A 17,295-nucleotide genomic window follows, 5' to 3' on the forward strand; every position below is an offset into this window, starting at 1 on the left:
GGGTAATTATGAATTTAAATAATGCTTGTGTTGAAGTTAGCAAGTCCCGTAGCATGCACGTATGGTTAAAGTTGTGTAACAATATTGAAACATGAAGTGTACCTGGCTTGTGCATCCTTATGAGTGGCGGTCGGGGACGAGCAATGGTCTTTTCCTACCAATCTATCCCCCTAGGAGCATGCGCGTAGTGCTTGATTTTTGATGACTTCTAATTTTTTGCAATAAGTATATGATTTCTTTAGACTAATGTTGAGTCCATGGATTATACGCACTTTTACCTTTCCACCATTGCTAGCCTCTTCGGTACCGTGCATTGCCCTTTCTCACCTTGAGAGTTGGTGCAAACTTCACCGGTGCATCCAAACCCCATGATATGATATGCTCTATCACACATAAACCTCCTTATATCTTCCTCAAAACAGCCACCATACCTACCTATTATGGCATTTACATAGCCATTTCGAGATATATTGCCATGCAACTTTCCACCGTTTCGTTCATCATCATCATGACATACTTTACTTTTGTCATATTGCCATTGCATGATCATGTAGTTGACATCGTATTTGTGGCAAAGCCACCATGCATTATTTTTTATACATGTCACTCTTGATTCATCGCACCATCCCGGTGCACCGCCGGAGGCATTCATATAGAGTCATATCTTGTTCTAGTTTCGAGTTGTAATTCATATGTTGTAATCAATGAAAGTGTGATGATCATCATTATTAGAGCATTGCCCAAAAAGAAAAAAAAGGCCAAAAGAAAAAAAAGAAAAAGAAAAAAAAGAAAAAAGAAAAAAGAAGAAGAAAATAAATAAAAGGGGCAATGTTACTATCTCCTTTTCCACACTTGTGCTTCAAAGTAGCACCTTGTTCTTCATGTAGTGAGTCTCATATATTGTGCTTCAAAGTAGCACCATGTTTTTCATATAGTGAGTCTCATAGGTTGTCTTTTTCATACTAGTGGGAATTTTTCAATATAGAACTTGGCTTGTATATTCCTACGATGGGCTTCCTCAAATGCCCTAGGTCTTCGTGAGCAAGCAAGTTGGATGCACAACCACTAGTTTCCTTTTTGTTGAGCATTCAATTATAGCACTAGTGCATCCGTTGCATGGCAATCCCTACTCCTCATGTTGACATCAATTGATGGGCATCTCCATAGCCTGTTTCTTATCCTCGTCAATGTGAGACTTTCTCTTTTTTTGTCTTCTCCACACAATCCCCATCATCATATTCTATTCTACACATAGTGCTATATCCATGGCTCACGCTCATGTATTGCGTGAAGGTTGAAAAAGTTTGAGATTGTTTAAGTATGAAACAATTGCTTGGCTTGTCATCAGGGGTATAGAAGTTGGGAACATCTTTGTGTGACAAAAATGAAGCATAGCCTAACTATATGATTTTGTAGGGATGAACTTTCTTTTGCCATGTTATTTTGAGAAGACATGATTACTTTAATTAGTATGCTTGAAGTATTACTATTTATTTTATCAATATGAACTTTTATTTTGAATCATTTGGATCTAAACATTCATGCCACAATAAAGAAAATTACATTGAGAATTATGCTAGGTAGCATTCCACATCAAAAATTCTGTTTTTATCATTTACCTACTCGAGGACGAGCAGGAATTAAGCTTGGGGATGCCTGATACGTCTCCAACGTATCTATAATTTTTTATTGTTCCATGCTATTATATTACCCCTTTTGGATGTTTATGGGCTTTATTTTACACATTTATATCACTTTTGGGACTAACCTACTAACCGGAGGCCCAGCCCGTATTGCTGTTTTTTTGCCTATTTCAGTATTTCGAAGAAAAGAAATATCAAACGGAGTCCAAATAGAATGAAACCTTCGGGAGCTTGATTTTTGGAAAGAACGTGATCCAGAGGACTTGTAGTGCAAGCCAAGAAGCAGCCGTGGCGGCCACGAGAGGGTAGGGCGCGCCCCCTGTCTCGTGGGCCCCTCAGGCGGCCACCGACGTACTTCTTCCTCCTATATAAGCCTACGTACCCCAAAAACATCCAAGGAGCAACCGAAACACGATTTCCACCATCGTAACCTTCTGTATCCGCGATATCCCATCTTGGAGCCTTCGCCGGTGCTCCGTCGGAGGGGGAATCGACCATGGAGGGCTTCTACATCAACACCATAGCCCCTCCGATGAGTTGTGAGTAGTTTATCACAGACCTTCGGGTCCATAGTTATTAGCTAGATGGCTTCTTCTCTCTTTTTGGATCTCAATACAATGTTCTCCCCCTCTCTTGTGGAGATCTATTCGATGTAAACTCTTTTTGCGGTGTGTTTGTCGAGATCCGATGAATTGTGGGTTTATGATCAAGTTTATCTATGAGAAATATTTGAATCTTCTCTGAATTCTTTTATGTATGATTGAGTTATCTTTGCAAGTCTCTTTGAATTATCAGTTTGGTTTGGCCTACTAGCTTGATCTTTCTTGCCATGGGAGAAGTGCTTAGCTTTGGGTTCAATCTTGCGGTGTCCTTACCCAGTGACAGAAAGGGTTGCAAGGCACGTATTGTATTGTTGCCATCGAGGATAAAAAGATGGGGTTTATATCATATTGCATGAGTTTATCCCTCTACATCATGTCATCTTGCTTAATGCGTTACTCTGTTCTTTATGAACTTAATACTCTAGATGTAGGCAGGAGTCGGTCGATGTGTGGAGTAATAGTAGTAGATGCTTTCAGGAGTCGGTCTACTTGTTGCGGACGTGATGCCTATATACATGATCATGCCTAGACAATCTCATAACTATTCGCTTTTCTATCAATTGCTCGACAGTAATTTGTTCACCCACCGTAATACTTATGCTATCTTGAGAGAAGCCTCTAGTTAAACCTATGGCCCCCGGGTCTATCTTTTATCTTATTTGCTTTCAATCTACTTTTATTTGCATCTTTACTTTTTGCATCTATAATATAAAATACCAAAAATATATTTATCTTATCATACTATCTCTATCAGATCTCACTTTCGCAAGTGGCCGTGAAGGGATTGACAACCCCTTTATTGGTGTTGGTTGCGAGTTCTTTGTTTGTTTGTGTAGGTGCGTGGGATGTCTGAGGAGCCTCCTACTGGATTGATACCTTGGTTCTCAAAAACTGAGGGAAATACTTACGCCACTATTGCTGCATCACCCTTTCCTCTTCAAGGAAAACCAACGCAAGCTCAAGACGTAGTAGAGCCTCCTACTGGATTGATACCTTGGTTCTCAAAAACTATGGGAAATACTTATGCTACTATTGATGCATCACCCTTTCCTCTTTAAGGAAAACCAACACAAGCTCAAGAGGTAGCAACAAGGATTTCTGGCGCCGTTGCCGGGGAGGTCTTCGCTCAAGTCAAGACATACCAAGTACCCATCACAAACTTATCTCCCTCGCATTTACATTATTTGCCATTTGCCTCTCGTTTTCCTCTCCCCCACTTCACCCTTGCCGTTTTATTCGCCCTCTCTTTCCCAATATCCTCTCTCTCTCTTTCGCTTGCCTTTTTCCGTTTGCTCGTGTGCAAAATCATTACTTTGTCGTTATGGTTAGTTCCTTATCTGCTCCTATGTCTCCCGAGTTTGAATTCTTCACTTCAAGCAAAGGCAAGGAGAAAACTTAAAAGATGCTTGGTATAGGATGATGGAATCCTATCACAAGTGCATCCTAGAGGTGAACTTTAGAATTCTTCTTCGCAATTTTTATGTTGGGCTGAATATGACACATAGACAACTCTTGGATTGCATTGCCAAGGGAAATTTTATTGAAATCGATCCTTGTATTGCTCATGTAATTATAGAGGGAATAGTGGGAACACTACCTCAAAAGGGAGGATCGCATCCTACCCAAGAAGAAACACAAGTGTTTGGAAAGATTTGCGAAGTTACAATTTTTTTACAAAAATCTCTTGAGCCCCTTAAAAGTGTTAGCGGGAATCTTCATCGCATGAATATGTTGATTACTCTTTGCAATAAGCGGTTGGATTCTATAGATCTAAAAATTTCTGAGTATGAAGGGAAACGTAAAGAACCTCCCGAATTCGAGCATGACTCCGCTAAAAAACTGAAAATTAAAGATGGCACCACTTAGATCTATCTTCGCTTTTATGCCTAGCTGGGCATTAAACGATAGCGCTAGTTGGGAGGCAACCCAATTTTCTTTGTGTTTTTTGTTTTTGTTCCTGTTTAGTAATAAATTTTGCATCTACTTTCTGTTTAGATGTGTTTTCATGTTTTAATTAGTGTTTGTGCCAAGTAGAACCTATAGGATAACCTATGATGATAGTTGATTTGATTCTGCTGAAAAAGAGAAACTTTGTTCTCACGAGAAAAAAATCAATAAATTACAGAAACGAAATTTTGCATTGATAGTTTTTGCTTCTGATCAATAAACAAATTTTCCAGTACGTCCTATTTTGGTAGGATTTTTAGAGTTCCAGAAGTTTGCGTTAGTTACAGATTGCTACAGACTGTTCTGTTTTTGACAGATTCTGTTTTTCGTGTGTTGTTTGCTTATTTTGATGCATCTATGGCTAGTATGTAAGGGTATGAACCATATAGAACTTGGAATACAGTAGGTTTAACACCAAAATAAATAAAGTATGAGTTCATTACAGTACCTTATGTGGTAGTTTTGTTTTCTTTCACTAATGGAGCTTATAAGATTTCCTGTTGAGTTTTGTGTTGTGAAGTTTTCAAGTTTTGGGTAAACCTTTTATGGACTATGGAATAAGGAGTGGCAAAAGCCTAAGCTTGGGGATGACCTTGGCACCCCAAGATATTCAAGAATAGCCAAAAGTCTAAGCCCGGGGATGCCCCGGGAAGGCATCCCCTCTTTCGTCTTTGTTCATTGGTAACTTTACTTGGAGCTATATTTTTATTTGCCACATGATATCTGTTTTGCTTGGAGCGTCGTGTATTATATTAGTCTTTGCATTTTAGTTTACCACAATCATCCTTACTGTACACACCTTTTGGGAGAAGCCTATTTGATTAGAATTTATTAGAATTTGCTATGTGCTTCACTTATATCTTTTGAGTTAGATAGTTTTTGCTCTAGTGCTTCACTTATATCTTTTAGAGCACGGTGGTGGTTTGATTTTATAGAAATTTTTAGTATCTCATGCTTCACTTATATTATTTTGGGAGTCTTTTAGAACAGCATGGTATTTGCTATGGTTATAAATTTGGTCCTAGAATGATGAGCATCCAAGTTGGGTATAATAAAAACTATCATAGGAAGTGAATTGGATGCTATGATCAATTTGATACTTGATAATTGTTTTGAGGTATGGAGGTAGTGATATTAAAGTCATGCTAGTTGAGTGATTATGATTTTAAGGAATGCTTGTGTTGAAGTTAGCAAGTCCTGTAGCATGCACGTATGGTTAAAGTTGTGTAACAAATTTGAAACATGAAGTGTACCTGGCTTGTGCATACTTATGAGTGGCGGTCGGGGACGAGCGATGGTCTTTTCCTACCAATCTATCCCCCTAGGAGCATGCGCGTAGTGCTTGATTTTTGATGACTTATAAATTTTTGCAATAAGTATATGAGTTCTTTTGACTAATGTTGAGTCCATGGATTATATGCACTTTTACCTTTCCACCATTGCTAGCCTCTTCGGTACCGTGCATTGCCCTTTCTCACCTTGAGAGTTGGTGCAAACTTCGCCGGTGCATCCAAACCCCGTGACATGATATGCTCTATCATACATAAACCTCCTTATATCTTCCTCAAAACAGCCACCATACCTACCTACTATGGCATTTCCATAGCCATTCCGAGATATATTGCCATGCAACTTTCCACCGTTCCGTTCATCATCATCATGACATGCTTTACTTTTGTCATATTGCCATTGCATGATCATGTACTTGACATCGTATTTGTGGCAAAGCCACCATGCATATTTTTTCATACATGTCACTCTTGATTCATTGCACCATCCCGGTACACCGCCGAAGGCATTCGTATGGAGTCATATCTTGTTCTAGTTTCGAGTTGTAATTCATATGTTGTAATCAATGAAAGTGTGATGATCATCATTATTAGAGCATTGCCCAAAAAGAAAAAAAGAAAAATAAATAAGAAAGGCCAAAAAAGGCCCAAAAAAGGGGAAAAAAAGAAAAAGAAAAAAAAGAAAAAAAGAAAAAAAAGAAAATAAATAAAAGGGGCAATGTTACTATCTATTTTTCCACACTTGTGCTTCAAAGTAGCACCTTGTTCTTCATGTAGTGAGTCTCATATTTTGTGCTTCAAAGTAGCACCATGTTTTTCATATAGTGAGTCTCATAGGTTGTCTTTTTCATACTAGTGGGAATTTTTCATTATAGAACTTGGCTTGTATATTCCTACGATGGGCTTCCTCAAATGCCCTAGGTCTTCATGAGCAAGCAAGTTGGATGCACACCAGGGGCGAAACTGGGCCTGGGGCAACTGGGGCTGTAGCCCCAGGCGTGGCCCAACTAGCACCTATATGGTAGCAAATATTTTAGAATTTGGGATACAGAGAAGAAGATTAGCCCCAGGCTTCACGTAGATATACAAGGCTTCAGCCCATTAGCCCAACTCAAGTGGATCGATCAGAAAGAAAATCAATAGACAGAAAATCTATCGATCAGAAGATGTTGACGCTTCGATCTGTCGCTCGTTCGCTAAGAAAAAAATCCCTCTCCCGATCGGCAACAGAGAAACCCTCGCCTCCCTCAAGCGGAACGCCCATGCGCTGCACCGTTGTGCCTCCGCCACTGTTAGTCGTCAAGCCGCGATTCCCCGCCGCGCCGGCTGCCGGATCAGGCATCCTGACCACCTGCCTCTCCTAGTCTCCGATCTTCTCGAACTATTGCTAAATTAATTACAGTGCACGCACACTCTGCCGCACAGGTAATAATTAATCTGTAACTCTGTACATCTAATTCTTTTGCAAGGGATAAATCACACAAACTCAGTGAATTGCTGGTATTAAATTATATTGCTTAGTCAGTTTTATTTCATTGTCAACAGGAGATTAGAAATCCAAGATGAAGAGGCTCCATACAATTGAATCTTTTTGTCAACCATCGTTTGGTGTGCCATTGACGATACTAAGATTATACAGTGCTATCAAAAAATGAGGAAACGCAAGGGGCTACTACCTCGTGGACTTCATGTTAATGATCCAGGTCCTTCTACTATTGCTGGTGAAGAAATGATGGCCTTGACTTAAGCAAGTCTTCACTAATTTGGTACCAGACCATTTTTGCAATGATGCAGTTTGTTCAACTATTTATTTTATGGAATTTGCTCTCGTGATAACAATGAAATTATATTTCGTTTTGAATGTGATTTGTGGCATACTTATAAAGTTATAATGCACATTGATGCGCATGGTATTTGACGCTATATTTAGTCAGTTAGTTTTAGCCCTAGGCTTTGACAAATCCTGGTTCCGCCTCTGATGCACACCCACTAGTTTTATGTTGTTGAGCATTCATTTATAGCTCTAGTGCATCCGTTGCATGGCAATCCCTACTCCTCATGTTGACATCAATTGATGGGCATCTCCATAGCCCGTTGATTATCCTCGTCAATGTGAGACTTTCTCCTTTTTTGTCTTCTCCACACAATCCCCATCATCATATTCTATTCCACCCATAGTGCTATATCCATGGCTCACGCTCATGTATTGCGTGAAGGTTGAAAAAGTTTGAGATTATTTAAGTATGAAACTATTGGAAATATGCCCTAGAGGCAAGAATAAAATGATTATTATTATATTTCCTTGTTCATGATAATTGTCTATTATTCATGCTATAATTGTATTAACCGGAAACAGTGATACATGTGTGAATACATAGACCACAACATGTCCCTAGTGAGCCTCTAGTTGACTAGCTCGTTGATCAACAGATGGTCCTAGTTTCCTGACTATGGACATTGGATGTCATCGATAACGAGATCACATCATTAGGAGAATGATGTGATGGACAAGACCCAATCCTAAGCATAGCACAAGATCGTATAGTTCGTTTGCTAAAGCTTTTCGAAATGTCAAGTATCAGTTCCTTAGACCATGAGATTGTGTAACTCCCGAATACCGTAGGAGTGCTTTGGGTGTACCAAACATCACAACGCAACTGGGTGACTATAAAGGTGCACTACAGGTATCTCCGAAAGTGTCTGTTGGGTTGGCACGAATCAAGACTGGGATTTGTCACTTCGTATGACAGAGAGGTATTTCTGGGCCCACTCGATAATGCATCATCATAATGAGCTCAATGTGACTAAGTGGTTAGTCGCGGGATCATGCATTATGTAACAAGTAAAGTGACTTGCCGGTAACGAGATTGAACGAGGTATTGGGATACCGACAATCGGATCTCGGGCAAGTAACGTACCGATTGACAAAGGGAATTGTATACGGGATTACTTGAATCCTCGACATCGTGGTTCATCCGATGAGATCATCGTGGAACATGTGGGAGCCAACATGGGTATCTAGATCCTGCTGTTGGTTATTGGCCAGAGAGCTGTCTCGGTCATGTCTGCGTGATTCCCGAACCCGTAGGGTCTACACACTTAAGGTTCGATGACGCTAGGGTTATTAGGAAGACTTGTAAGTGATTACCGAATGTTTTTCGGAGTCCCGGATGAGATCCCGGATGTCATGAGGAGTTCCGAAATGGTCCAGAGGTGAAGATTTATATATGGGAAGATGTCATACGGTCACCGGAAAAGTTCGGGGGCATACCGGTATTGTATCGGGGCCACCGGAGGGGTTCCGGGGGTCCACTGGGAGGGGCCACCTCTCTCGGAGGGCCTCATGGGCCGTAGTGGGAAGGGAACCAGCCCTTGGAGGGCTGGGCGCTGATACATCCATTTTGCATCATGCTTTTATATCAATGTTTATTGCATTATGGGCTGTTACTACACATTGTATCTCAATACTTATGGCTATTCTCTCTTATTTTACAAGGTTTACCATGAAGAGGGGGAATGCCGGCAGCTGGAATTCTGGCTGGAAAAGGAGCAAACATTGAAAACCTATTCTGCACAACTCCAAAAGACCCGAGGCTCCACGAAACAACTTTTTGGATTTATTAAGGAAATATGAGCAAAAGAAATAGGCCAGGGGGCCCACACCCTGTCTAGGAGACAGGGGGCGCGCCCCCCCTAGGGCGCGCCCCTATCTCCTGGGGCCCCTGGTGGGCCCCCGGCGTCCATCTTCTGCTATATGAAGGGTTTTGTCTTGGAAAAAATCGTGGGCAAGCTTACGGGATGAAACTCCGCCGCCACGAGGCGGAACCTTGGCGGAATCAATCTAGGGCTCTGGCGGAGCTATTCTGCCGGGGACACTTCCCTCCGGGAGGGGGAAATCATCACCAACGTCATCACCAACGATCCTCTCATCGGGAGGGGGTCAATCTCCATCAACATCTTCACCAGCACCATCTCATCTCAAAACCCTAGTTCATCTCTTGTATCCAATCTTGTATCAAAACCACAAATTGGTACCTGTGGGTTACTAGTAGTGTTGATTACTCCTTGTAGTTGATACTAATTGGTTTACTTGGTGGAAGATCATATGTTCAGATCTTTTATGCATATTATTACACCTCTGATTATGAACATGAATATGCTTTGTGAGTAGTTATGTTTGTTCCTGAGGACATGGGTGAAGTCTTGCTATTAGTAGTCATGTGAATTTGGTATTCGTTCGATATTTTGATGAGATGTATGTTGTCTCTCCTCTAGTGGTGTTATGTGAACGTCGACTACATGACACTTCACCATTATTTGGGCCTAGAGGAAGGCATAGGGAAGTAATAAGTAGATGATGGGTTGCTAGAGTGATAGAAGCTTAAACCCTAGTTTATCCGTTGCTTCGTTAGGGGTTGATATGGACCCATATGTTTAATGTTGTGGTTAGGTTTACCTTAATACTCCTTTTTATAGTTGTGGACGCTTGCAATAGGGGTTAATCATAAGTGGGATGCTTGTCCATGTTAGGGCAGTACCCAAGTGCCGGTCCACCCACATATCAAATTATCAAAGTACCGAACGCGAATCTTATGAACATGATGAAACTAGCTTGACGATAATTCCCAATGTGTCCTCGGGAGCTTCTTCCTCATTATTAGAATTTGTCTAGGCTTATCCTTTGCTACATAAAGGATTGGGCCACCTTGCTCCACTTTATTTACTTTTTGCTCGTTACTATTTATCTTATCACAAAACTATCTATCACCTACTATTTCAGTGCTTGCAGAGAAAACCTTACTGAAAACCGCTTATCATTTCCTTCTGCTCCTCGTTGGGTTCAACACTCTTACTTATCGAAAGGACTATGATAGATCCCCTACACTTGTGGGTCATCAATACTCTTTTCTGGCGCTGTTGCCGAGGAACGTAGCGCTCTTGGTGAGTGGAACTTGGTAAGGAAACATTTATATAGTGTGCTGAAATTTTCTGTTACTTGTCACTATGGAAACTAATCCTTTGAGTGGCTTGTTTGGGGTATCTTCACCCCAACCAGAAGAGCAAAGAGATGCTCCTCAACCTACTGAACCTTATGAAAATATTCACTTTGAGATTCCTTCGGGTATGATAGAAAAACTGCTAGCTAATCCTTTTGCAGGAGACGGAACATTGCATCCCGATTTACACCTTATCTTTGTGGATGAAGTTTGTGGATTATTTAAGCTTGCAGGTATTCCCGATGATGTTGTCAAAAGGAAGGTCTTCCCTTTATCTTTGAAGGGAGATGCAATGACATGGTATAGGCTATGTGATGATACGAGATTTTGGAATTATAAGCGATTGAAGTTGGAATTTCACCAGAAGTTCTATCCTATGCATCTTGTTCATCGTGATCGTAATTACATATATAATTTCTAGCCTTGCGAAGGAGAAAGCATCGCTCAAGCTTGGGGGAGGCTTAAGTCAATGTTATATTCATGCCCCAATCATGAGCTCTCTCGGGAAATGATTATTCAGAATTTTTATGCTCGACTTTCTCTTGACAATCGCAACTTGCTCGATACTTCCTGTGCTGGTTCCTATATGCTGAAGACTATTGATTTCAAATGGGACTTATTGGAAAGAATTAAACGCAACTCTGAAGATTGGGGTTCCGACGATGGTAAGGAGTCAGGTATGACACCTAAGTTTGATTGTGTTAAATCTTTTATGGATACCGATGCTTTCCGTGGATTTAGCTCTAAGTATGGACTTGACTCTGAGATAGTAGCTACTTTTTGTGAAACTTTTGCTACTCACGTTGATCTCCCTAAAGAGAAGTGGTTTAAATATAATCCTCCTGTTGAAGTGAAAGTAGTTGCACCTATTACAGTCGAAGAGAAAACTGTTACATATAGTGATCCTATTATTCCTGCTGCTTATGTTGAAAAACCTCCTTTTCCTGTTAGGATAAAAGATCATGCTAAAGCTTCGACTGTTGTTCGTAAGAGTAATACTAGGACTTACACACCTCCTGAGCAAATTAATGTTGAACCTGGTATTGCTATGATTAAACATCTCTTGGATGAGGATTTAGATGGGCATGTTATCTCTTTCTTGGGTGAAACTGCTAATATTGCTAGACCCGATACTAAGACACGTAGACCTATTGTAGGCACGCCTGTTATTTCTGTTAAAATAGGATATCATTGTTATCATGGTTTATGTGATATGGATGCTAGTGCTAATGCGATACCTTATGATCTTTATAAAGAAATTATGCACGACATTGCGCCTGTTGAATTAGAAGATATTGATGTTACTATTAAGCTTGCCAACTGGGACACCATTAAACCTATTGGGATTGGTAGAGATGTTGAAGTCTTGTGTGGGAAGATTAAATACCCTGCTGATTTTCTTGTTCTTGGTTCCCCACAAGATTATTTTTGTCCCATTATTTTTGGTAGAGCCTTCTTGAATACTGCTAGTGCTAAAATTGATTGTGAAAAGAATATTGTCACTGTTGGCTTAGATGGTATGTCTCATGAGTTTAATTTCGCTAATTAAGTTTAGCAGACAACATCGTGAAAAGGAACCATCTAGTAAGGATGAAATTATTGGTCTTGCTTCCATTGTTGTTCCTCCAACTGATCCGTTAGAACAATATTTGCTAGACCATGAAAATGATATGTTTATGAAGGAAAGGGGAGAAATAGATGAAGTGTTGCTTAAACAAGAACCTATGCTGAAACATAATCTTCCCATTGAAATTCTTGGGGATCCCCCTCCACCCAAGGGTGATCCCGTGTTTGAACTCAAACCATTACCTGATAATCTTAAGTATGCTTATCTTGATGAAAAAGAAATATATCCTGTTATTATTAGTGCTAACCTTTCAGAGAAAGAAGAAGAAAGATTATTGAAAACTCTGAAGAAGCACCGAGCTGCTATTGGATATACCTTGGATGATCTTAAGGGCATTAGTCCCACATTATGTCAACACAAAATTTCAGTGGAGAAAGATGCCAAACCAGTTAGAGATCCTCAAAGACGATTAAATCCCAAAATGAAGGAAGTGGTAAGAAAGGAGATACTAAAACTCCTTGAGGCAGGTATTATTTATCCCGTTGCTGAAAGTGAATGGGTAAGCCCTGTCCGTTGTGTCCCTAAAAAGGGAGGTATTACCGTTGTTCCCAATGATAAAGATGAATTGAGCCTGCAAAGAATTATTACAGGCTATAGGATGGTAATTGATTTCTGTAAGTTAAATAAAGCTACTAAGAAAGATCATTACCCTTTACCTTTTATTGATCAAATGCTAGAAATACTATCCAAACACACACATTTTTGCTTTCTAGATGGTTACTCTGGCTTCTCTCAGATACCTGTATCAGCGGGGGATCAATCTAAAACTACTTTTACTTGCCCTTTTGGTACTTTTGCTTATAGACGTATGCCTTTTGGTTTACGTAATGCACCTGCTACCTTTCAAAGATGCATGATGGCTATATTTTCTGATTTTTGTGAAAAGATTTGTGAGGTATTCATGGATGACTTCTCCGTCTATGGATCCTCTTTTGATGATTGTTTGAGCAACCTTGATCGAGTTTTCCAGAGATGCGAAGACACTAGTCTCGTCCTGAATTGGGAAAAGTGTCACTTTATGGTTAATGAAGGCATTGTCTTGGGGCACAAGATCTCCGAGAGAGGTATTGAAGTTGATAAAACCAAAGTTGATGCTATTGAAAAGATGCCATGTCCCAAGGATATAAAAGGTATAAGAAGTTTCCTTGGTCATGCCGGTTTTTATAGGAGGGTCATTAAGGACTTTTCGAAAATCTCTAGGCCTCTAACTAACTTATTGCAAAAAGATATTCCTTTTGTCTTTGATGATGATTGTGTAGAAGCATTTGAAACACTTAAGAAAGCTTTGATCACTGCACCTATTGTTCAGCCACCTGATTGGCATTTGACTTTTGAAATTATGTGCGATGCTAGTGATTATGCTGTAGGGGCTGTTTTAGGGAAAAGAGTCGATAAGAAATTGAATGTTATCCATTATGCTAGCAAGACTCTTGATACTGCCCAGAGAAATTATGCTACAACTGAAAAAGAATTCTTAGCAGTTGTGTTTGCATGTGATAAGTTTAGACCTTATATTGTTGATTCCAAAGTTACTATTCACACTGATCATGCTGCTATTAAATATCTTATGGAAAAGAAAGATGCTAAGCCTAGACTCATTAGATGGGTTCTCTTGCTCCAAGAATTTGACTTGCACATTGTTGATAGAAAAGGAGCTGAGAACCCCGTTGCAGACAACTTGTCTAGGCTAGAAAATGTTCTTGATGACCCACTACCTATTAATGATAGCTTTCCTAATGAACAATTAGCGGTCGTCAATGCTTCTTGTACTGCTCCTTGGTATGCTGACTATGCTAATTACATTGTTGCTAAATATATACCGCCTAGTTTCACATACTAGCAAAAGAAAAAGTTCTTTTATGATTTAATACATTACTTCTGGGATGATCCACATCTTTATAAAGAAGGATTAGATGGTATTATTAGACGTTGTGTGCCTAAGCATGAACAGGAACAAATCCTACACAAGTGTCACTCTGAATCCTATGAAGGACACCACGCTGGAGACAGAACTGCACACAAGGTAGTACAATCTGGTTTTTATTGGCCTACTCTTTTCAAAGATGCTTGTAAGTTTGTCGTATCTTGTGATGAATGTCAAAGAATAGGTAACATCAGTAGACGTCAAGAAATGCCTATGAATTATTCTCTTGTTATTGAACCGTTTGATGTTTGGGGCTTTGACTATATGGGACCTTTTCCTGCCTCCAATGGTTATACACATATTTTAGTTGCTGTTGATTACGTTACTAAGTGGGTAGAAGCTATTCCAACTAGTAGTGCTAATCATAACACTTCTATTAAAATGCTTAAAGAAGTTATTTTTCCGAGGTTTGGAGTCCCTAGATATCTCATGACTGATGGTGGTTCACACTTTATTCATGGTGCTTTCCGTAAGATGCTTGCTAAGTATGATGTCAATCATAGAATTGCATCTCCTTATCACCCGCAGTCTAGTGGTCAAGTAGAGTTGAGCAATAGAGAGCTCAAATTAATTTTGCAAAAGATTATGAATAGATCTAGAAAGAATTGGTCCAAAAACTTGATGATGCATTATGGGCCTATAGAACTGCATACAAAAATCCTATGGGTATGTCTCCATATAAGATGGTTTATGGAAAAGCATGTCATTTACCTCTTGAACTTGAACATAAAGCATATTGGGCTATTAAAGAGCTTAATTATGACTTCAAACTTGCCGGTGAGAAAAGGTTATTTGATATTAGCTCACTCGATGAATGGAGAACCCAAGCATATGAGAATGCCAAGCTTTTCAAAGAAAAAGTCAAATGCTGGCATGATAAAAGGATACAAAAGCGTGAGTTTAACGTAGGAGATTATGTGTTATTGTTCAACTCTCGTTTAAGATTTTTTGCAGGAAAATTTCTCTCAAAATGGGAAGGTCCCTATGTTATCGAGGAGGTCTATCGTTCTGGTGCTATAAAAATAAAGAACTTTGAAGGCACAAATCCGAGGGTGGTAAACGGTCAAAGAATTAAACATTATATTTCAGGTAATCCTATCAATGTTGAAACTAATATTATTGAAACCATAACCCCTGAGGAATACATAAGAGACACTTTCCAGAACGTTTCAGACTCCGAAAAGGCATAGGTACGTGGTACGGTAAGTAAACCGACTCCAAAACAACTCTAATGGCAATTTTCACCAGTTTTGGATTATTTAAGGATTTTAGGAAGAAAGAAGTAGTCCGAAAGGGACACGAGGCTCCCATGAGAGAGGAGGGCGCCCCCCCCCTGTAGGGCGCCCCCCCTGTCTCATGGGCACCTCGTGTGCCTCCCGGACTCTGTTTTCTTGTATGTTACGTATTTTGGTCGGTAAAAATTCATTATATATACTCCCGAAGGTTTTGACCACCGTATCACGCAATTATCCTCTGTTTTTGTTTCGAGCTGTTTCTGTTGCATATTTAGAGCACCATGACTTCTCCCTCCTCCAACAACGAAGACAAGGATGCTTGGCTATTGAAGATAGAGTTGAAAAGAGAGGAACCATAAGAGATCAACAAGGATGAGGGGATCAACAAGGCCATGGAGGTTCAAGCTCGGGTGGTGAAAGAAGAAGAAATCCCTCAACCTTTACCTAACCTTTTTACTCCAATAGAGATTGAAGCTTTCAAGATGATTGAGTTAGCCCGCATACAGAACAAGTATCTCACACAGGAGAATATTTTGTTGAAGGATCATATTGTTGGGCTCAAGGGCATTATCCGCAGGTTGGAGGAGCTTTTACGCTCAATGTGCGATTATCCATCGTCATCATCACCATCTCCATCACCTCAGAAGGAATAATCTCATGGGTATGGGCACTCCCCTTGGCAACTGCCAAGCTTGGGGGAGGTGCCCTGGTATCGTATCACCATCACACTCCTATCTTTACCGCTTTATTTAGTTCGATTCCTTTTAGTAGTATCTTGATCTTTTAGCTCAAAGTTTTGATATCAAGTAGTTTTGAGTTTTTGGTTGTGATATCTTTATGTAAGCGAGTCTGTGTGCTATCTATAATAAAGATTAGTGTTGAGTCAAGGGCTTTACTACGTTGCTATGATCTTGAGAAAGTAGAAAGAACAAAAGAGTTCATATTGATCTTATGGATAGTGATAACTTCACACATAGAAAGTATGAGGCATAAAAATTGTTGAGAGTTGATGAACGTAGCCTTGGTCATCGTTGCAATTAATAGGAAGTGATAAGGAAAGAGGGGTTCACATATAGATATATTATCTTGGACATCTTTTATGATTGTGAAGTACTCATTAAGTATGACATGCTAAAAGAGTTGAGGTTGGACAAGGAAGACAACATAATGGTTTATGTTTTTCGACATCTCAGTTAAAGTATATTGTCATTGACCTTCCAAACATGTTGAGCTTGCCTTTCCCCCTCATGCTAGCCAAAGTTCCTTGCACTAAGTAGAGATACTACTTGTGCTTCCAAATATCCTTAAACCCAGTTTTGCCATGAGAGTCCACCATACCTACCTATGGATTGAGTAAGTGTAGGGGAACGTAGTAATTTCAAAAAAATTCCTACGCACACGCAAGATCATGGTGATGCATAGCAACGAGAGGGGAGAGTGTTGTCCACGTACCCTCGTAGACCAAAAGCGGAAGCGTTAGAACAACGCAGTTGATGTAGTCGTACATCTTCACGATCCGACCGATCCAACTACCGAACATACGTCACCTCCGAGTTCAGCACACGTTTAGCTCGATGACGATCCCCGGACTCTGATTCAGCAGGGTGTCGGGGAAGAGTTCCGTCAGCACGACAGCGTGGTGACGGTGATGATGTTCTACCGACGCAGGGCTTCGCCTAAGCACCGCTACGATATGACCGAGGTGGAATATGGTGGAGGGGGGCACCGCACAAGGCTAAGGAACAATCATGAAGATCAACTTGTGTTTATTGGGGTGCCCCCTGCCCCCGTATATAAAGGAGAGAGGGGGGAGGTGCAGCCGACCCCTAGGGGTGCGCCTGGAGGAGTCCTACTCCCACCGGTAGTAGGACTCCCCCCTTGCCTTGTTAGAGAAGGAAGGGGGAAGGGGGAAAGAGGAAAGGGGGCGCCGCCCCCCATCCTTGTCCTATTCAGACTAGGGGGGTAGGGGGCGGGCGGCCTGCCCTGGCCGGCCCTCCTCTTCTCCCTTAGGGCCCATATAGGACCATTAAC

The sequence above is a fragment of the Triticum dicoccoides genome, chromosome 4B (genome assembly GCF_002162155.2).
Source record: "Triticum dicoccoides isolate Atlit2015 ecotype Zavitan chromosome 4B, WEW_v2.0, whole genome shotgun sequence".
Taxonomy (NCBI): domain Eukaryota; kingdom Viridiplantae; phylum Streptophyta; class Magnoliopsida; order Poales; family Poaceae; genus Triticum; species Triticum dicoccoides.